Source organism: Aquarana catesbeiana, linkage group LG04 (assembly GCF_042186555.1).
Source record: "Aquarana catesbeiana isolate 2022-GZ linkage group LG04, ASM4218655v1, whole genome shotgun sequence".
Classification (NCBI taxonomy): domain Eukaryota; kingdom Metazoa; phylum Chordata; class Amphibia; order Anura; family Ranidae; genus Aquarana; species Aquarana catesbeiana.
Genome location: NC_133327.1, coordinates 249,715,480 through 249,722,867, shown reverse-complemented (window position 1 = coordinate 249,722,867; position 7,388 = coordinate 249,715,480).

The following is a 7,388-nucleotide window of genomic DNA, read 5'->3' as shown; positions in this document are numbered from 1 at the left end:
TGAGTTTTTTCCTTCAAAATGTCATTTTGCTGTCAGACTGTTCTAAACACAGGAAACATGCGCCCCTTTACAGGCATACTATAGACACCCCCCAGGTACGAAATTTAAAGGGATATTACACTTTTATTGTTTGACTTTAAGCATTATTAAAATCACTGCTCCTGAAAAAACGGCCGTTTTTAAAACTTTTTTTTGCATTGATCCATGTCCCCTGGGGCAGGACCCGGGTCCCCAAACACTTTTTATGACAATAACTTGCATATTAGCCTTTAAAATTAGCACTTTTGATTTCTCCCATAGACTTTTAAAGGGTGTTCTGCGGCATTCGAATTTGCCGCGAACACCCCAAATTGTTCGCTGTTCGGCGAACTTGCGAACAGCCAATGTTCGAGTCGAACATGAGTTCGACTCGAACTCGAAGCTCATCCCTATTAAGGAGGCATGGGGTCCACCTTAATGCGGTGGGCATTGATTTGTGGTGCCTGGGCCTGGAGGATGGGGTACATCGGGCTCTGCGTTGTGTGGGGCGCCCACTGGTGTAAGGTTTCACACCTGTGGTCTGTGGCGGTTGGGGATCTTTGGAGGCATTAGAAATTAAGAATAAAGTGATTGAAGTGGGAACCATATCAGTATGGTATCCTTGGTTGATGCCAGTTAACTAAGGTTTAACTGCCATCGGGAGATGGGTATCAGCGGGTAGGTTTGAGTCGTGTCGTTTGAGTCGGAGCGGCCGCGACTGACGGCCGGGTGTGGACATGCTGATACAGTGAAATGTGGTCAGTGCCTCCAAGGATCCCTGACACTGGTTTAAAATGTATCTGAAGGAATATCATGTGTGTTTTACCTAATTAAAGGTTATGGATAAAATGTTTAATAAAGTGGGCAAGTGAGGCCAATTTACTCCAAAAAATGGTGTGGTCTGGTTACTTTATAGGTTAAGTATGGTATTGGGTATTTAGAAAGTTTTGTATAGGCCATACCATAGTCATGTAATTCCATTTCTCAATTACAGAATCACCCTAAATGAGATAAATTATCATCCAGAGGAGCCTGGGAAAGGGGGAAATCTTTCTCTACCAGCAGTGGACAAACTGAAAATACTGAAACCCCCCCCATCAATTGCAGCCCCACTGTGCCCATCAAATGCGGCCATTGTGCCCATTATATGCAGCCACGTGTGCCCATCATATGCAGCCACTTGTGCCCATCATATGCAGCCACTTGTGCCCATCATATTCAGCAATTGTGCCCATCAAACGCATCCACTTGTGCCCATCAAATGCAGCCACCTGTGCCCATCATATGCAGCCACCTGTGCCCATCATATGCAGCCACTTGTGCCCATCAAATGCAGCCACTTGTGTCCATCATATGCAGCCACCTGTGCACTTCAAATGCAGCCACTGTGCCCACCGACCTCCCTCCCCACTCACAGGGTTTGCGGCTCTGGCATCCTGCCCCCCACCCCCGCACACGGATTGTGGCTTTGGCATCCTCCGTGCAGATCGCGGCTCTGGCACCTCCGCATGGCTCTGACAGAGCCGAGGGGACTTACCGCAGCACTGTCTGCAGCAAATCCTCTCAGAGTGGCGGTGACCTCCGCTCCAGCGCGAGTCTCCTCGCTCCCCTTCCTAAGCGCCAGGCATCCAATAGGGTGGCCTGGTGCTTTGTCCAATCAGGAAGCAGGTCTGACATCTTGCCTCCTGATTGGCGGGGAGGAAGGTTAGTGTGAAAATATTGAAAATTAATTCGCTATGGTCACACAATTGGGTGGGATCAGGGTGCACTAAAGCCTCTGGCTCCAATCAAAAGATACCACCACCTCCCACCCCCGCCATAGGAATCCATGTGTCCGGCATCCTGAAAGGGGCCGGGCGCATGAATGGGGGAAGGGCGAGGCCACAGTGCACGGGCCGCCACTGTCTACCAAGATCATTAATATTACTAATCATTACTATAGGTAAAATATATTTTAAAAAAAGAAGCAAGCTGTTACAACATATCAGAGCTATATGGAGGTGGAATATGTACCATGGCAAGCACCAGTTCAAGATCAGATACAGTTTAGACTCCGCTATAGGAGAATGTCACCCCTTAGCAAACCAAAACAGAAACTCCACGTGAGTATGAAGAATATATACTAAGTGATAAGCAGTTTGAATATCTGAACATGCTCATTGTTGGCATGAGTCTCCTGCATGCAGATCATGGAAGGGTGGAAGGAATTTACATATGTAGCAAGGTCCCAGGGCCCCAGAGACCTAATGGTGACCTCAAGGGTTAGGGAGAGCTGACATCCTTCCTTGTAGAGAGGGTTACCAGGCATGATGGGTGTGATGCAAGAAGAAATGATGGGGCTCCAGTCACTTTTTGAATGCTAAAAAGAGATTTATTGTCTCTTAACAGAACTGTGGGGGAGAGGGTTAGGGCCAGGACACCCTTGAGTAGATGCAATGTTAATTGGCAGACTCCGAGACTTCTATAGGTAGACAGTTTTACAGTGGAAGGCCTCCAGCTGGATATTACTTCTGTATAGGTAGGACCGCTGTCTCCTATGGCAACTAATCTTTCAACAGTCACTAAAGGTAGTTGTACAAAACTCTTGGTAACACAGAACAGTCCTTTACTTATCTCACAGTATCACACTGTAGATCTTCACTCACTGAGCTCCCAGTCTCTCACTAGACTTCCAGATCACTGGATATCCTGTAATTACTGTTCTACTACAACTCCTTCCAGTTGTCACTGGATCCCCTGAGCTCTTCCACAGCTATCCCTCTGTATACTCCTTAAGCGTCACCCCCGCTATCCTGCTGGGTCCCTGGCTTGGCACTCGCTGATGCTTTCCAACTTCTTCACCGTCCCCGGCTGGTGAAAAGACTGCTTAGGTATTTGCTTCAGCTTACTCACAGTAGTCTCCGGTAACAAGGTGGATGGTGCCTTAGTGGGGACAGCTTCCCCCCTACCTCCGACCACAACTGGTTCCCTGTCCAGCTGAACCTTTGCAACTCGGTTGGACTCCAATCATGCAGTCCCAACCCTACACTGCTTCTCCTGGTCCTGGATAGGCTTCAGGCAGCCTAGCAGCCAGGTGTACCCGGGATAGGCCTCAGGCTTCCGGCCTAGGGAGACATAACACACGTCCACCCAGACAGCTGTCCCTGTGGCACAGAACCCCGATCACCTGACTCCACCCCAATAAAAAGGCTCTCCCAGCAGGCCAAGGGACTAAAAGAAACTCCCAGTCAATCGGCTGAGACACCCCATTCATTCATGATCTGACCTTGCTAAACCTGTGTCAATCTAATGTCACCAGCCACAGTGCCACCTAGTGACAGAAGAGAAAGGGTGCAGCAATTCCAGGATTTAGGGAGGAATCAGTGGATCTTTTATCAATCAGAATTCAAAGGGGTTGAAGATGCCCTTTGAAGACGTCACTTATGATGAAACATGTAGGGCATGGTTACGCACTGTACGCTATCACGTTGTTCGCCCTATGTTTGCTGTACACGGGTGTTCGCTTTGTATGCCAGCTTTTTAACTTTTTTAATATATTGTACGGCAGAGATGTGCTCTCTGCCTCCATGAAGCAATAAATTATTTTAATTTTACTACACTATCGGAGCTTTTTTTTGCCTTTTGCACTCACGACTCCCTGGAGCAGTGAGTGCCTCCTTCTAGGCACATATCTGTCGATCCGGACGCCGCCATCCATCTGTCTCTGCAGAGGGCTGTATCTGCACGCATATAAGACCTTGCTATTAAGGAGGTCCACCGCTTCTGGTAAGGGTCCATCTAAAGATGGATTCACCGGTTGCTTGGATATTCCGTCACATTCCCTTCCTCCTTTTCCACTCACACAGGCTGTGTTCAATGAACTGTGGATATGTGACTCTCCTTCATGGGATTGGTGCGCCTTCATTGAAATTTCTATGAATGGACTGAACTTAACTTTACCGCTATTATTTTTATTTTCCAGTGCACTAGCAATTTATGAACTTTGATTATTTCATTTAGCAATTTATGAATTTGGTTATTTTATATTTATTTTTATGTTAGGTCACTTAATGTATATTCAATTTATTATTGTAATTTATAATCTATTCACTAACACTTTTTGAACTTGGCATTTATTATTTAATCATTTATAGCTAATATATTCACAATATATTTATCACTTTATACAGGTAATATATTCTATTCATATTTTTGACCATCTGACTGTAAGCGCACTTAGTTTATCCTTGCTACACATAATTAAATACAAATTTTCTTTTAAGAGTCTCATTCATACCCTGAACATTCCAGGAGAGTAGTTTGTGTGTGATTAGCCATGTTTCCATAAAAAACACCTAGCTAAGTAGATAGAGGATAAAATTGCTAACAACCGAAGATAGATCTGGATGTGTATACACCACACATACTGTATGTATACACTTCCTTGCCAGAGTACATTATTTTACTTTAAATAGTAATTACAAAAGCTGCTCCTCCCTCCAATACTGAGAAATTGTATCAGTCAGGAGTGAGATATATCTTAATGTGTACATACTTAGAGTATGTAAACCCAACTTTTCATATTCCTGATATGTGCCTGCTGTACCACGTACTTGTATGAAAAAGTATCTGGTTCTCTTTGTATTACTTCCTTTGTGTGAAATCCCTGGTGTTCCTGTCAGTCCCCCTGCTTTCTTATTAAAAATTGACCACACTAAGCAGGGGAGAACAGCATAGTCAGTTCACTAGCTGTGCTGGGAACTCCGTGTGCTGTCCTCCAATGATCAGACTTATCCTGACACCCCCCTGCACATTCTTTCACTGGGTAGCTCAGTGTTCTGCTGTTTTTCCTCCCCCAGCTCTTATGCAGCTGAGAACATAGGTTATGGGATTACTTATAAAAAAAGGAAAAAAGTGTTTATAATTTTTTTTTACATATCTTTGCAAAATTGTTTTGCCCTTTATTTCTGTTTAAGATGGAATGGGTTGTTTTACAAGGTGAGGGTTTACATATACTTTAAGCACATGAAAAATTTCATTTGAATTCAGAAGTAAGCTTGAGAGATTTTTGAGATGTCATATCAGGGCTTTTACAATCCTTTCTGAACAATACGGTTTAGAGAAAAAAATGGCTATGATCAATGTCTTATATATTTTTGTATCCATACCAATTGGCTTCATAACTTTGTGTTTGATAAAGACAAAATATAGAGATAAGAAAATCTGAAACATTTCTGGTGTGTTCATTTATTGCATTTATATTTTGGGTCTGTGGCTCAAAAGTATTACAGCCAAACACAGCCCTGTAACTAACATTTTTAAAAGACTAATACTTCTCCCTTGCCAAAGTTGCTTTAAATGTACACTGAGAAGCGTTTGTCGTCTATTTTTTTCCATATGCAGAACATTTATCATGTGATGCTCTTTTGATAATTTGGCCTACCAAGTTAACACAGCTTTTTTTATTTGCTGTTTAGGTTCTACTACAACTCCTTCCAGAGTTTTGACTTCTCTTTCAAGTACTTCCTTTGAAACCTTCACCACAACCTCTACTACCACCATAACAGCCACACCAACCTTTACTACCACAATGGACATTCCAACATATGTTACCACCACAGCAGCTAATCCAACCTCTACTATGACCATGACATCTACTTCCACCTCCTTTGTTACTAGTTTACCCTCTTCATTTCCAGTCACAACAACCACACTTTATCCTATCTCAACCACTACTGCATTTACAATACCATCATTCCTATCCACTACAAACCCAGAAGCTTTTTCCACAGCATCCCGTCCTCATACACCTTCACCAGGTAAATGTCTTACAATATATATGATTTATCTGATGTAGTTTTTTCCAATTGAAGTCTGAACATTTTTTTATTGTGTTTTACAAAAGTGGTAGCTATAAAATACAATGAAGTGCATGTTACTCTTTGTTTTATGTTAATCTTTGCCGTATTAGGGAAGCTCCTATATTTATAAGTGCTGCTTTGAATACTTTTGCCTCTGAGTAGAAACAATTCAATCAGAAAAAAATTCTGGCTCATTACTCTTTGCCTGCATGTACAGCAGAACTATTTGATCAGCAGAAAGAGGTTTGTTTCACAATTTATGATTTGTATAATTCTAGGCAGATTTGACAACTCTTCATCCATATATTTAGAATATTCAAAGAATGTGTAATGCATATATTCGTAGATTCACGTGATTTCAAACTGATTCACTCAGCCTTATATATGTGCAATTTCTGCATCAGTTTTTACAAAAATATTTTTATAATACATGTCATAACAGTAGTTATAAGTGGTCATATTTGAAGACAGGTATAAGTGTTCATAAGTGTTCATATTTGAAGACAAGTGTGTTTTGCCTACAGTCAAGCATGGTAGTGGGAGTTTCCTGGTCTGGGGTTACATGAGTTCTGCCGGGACTGGGGAGCTACAGTTCATTGAGGGAACCATGTATGCCAACATGTACTGTGACATACTGAAGCAGAGCATGATCCCCTCCCTTCGGAGACTGGGCCGCAGGGCAGTATACCAACATGATAACGACCCCAAACACACTTTCAAGACACACACTGCCTTGCTAAAGAAGCTGAGGGTAAAGGTGATGGACTGGCCAAGCATGTCTTCAGACCTAAACCCTATTGATCATCAGTGAAGCATCCTCAAACGGAAAGGTTGGGGAGCGCAAGGTCTCTAACATCCACCAGCTCTGTGATGTCATCATGGAGGAGTGGAAGAGGACTCCAGTGGCAACCTGTGAAGCTCTGGTGAACTCCATGCCCAAGAGGGTTAAGGCAGTGCTGAAAAATAATGCAGGCCACACAAAATATTGACACTTTGGGCCCAGTTTGGACATTTTCACTTAGGGGTGTACTCACTTTGTTGCCAGCGGTTTAGACATTAATGGCTGTGTACTGAGTTATTTTGAGTGGACAGCAAATTTACAATGTTATACAATGCTGTACACTCACTACTTTACATTGTAGCAAAGTGTCATTTCTTCAGTGTTGTCACATGAAAAGATATGATAAAATATTTACAAAAATGTGAGTACTCACTTTTGTGATATACTGTGTATGTGTATATATATATATATATATATATATATATATATATATATATATATATATATATATATATATATATATACATATATATATATATATATACTAGTCTGACTGTATATACAGTATCTCACAAAAGTGAGTATACCCCTCTCGTTTTTGTAATAACTTTATTATATTTTTTCATGTGACAACACTGAAGAAATGACACTTTGCTACAATGTAAAGTAGTGAGTGTACAGCTTGTATAACAGTGTAAATTTACTGTCCCCTCAAAATAACTCAGTGCACAGCCATTAATGTCTAAACC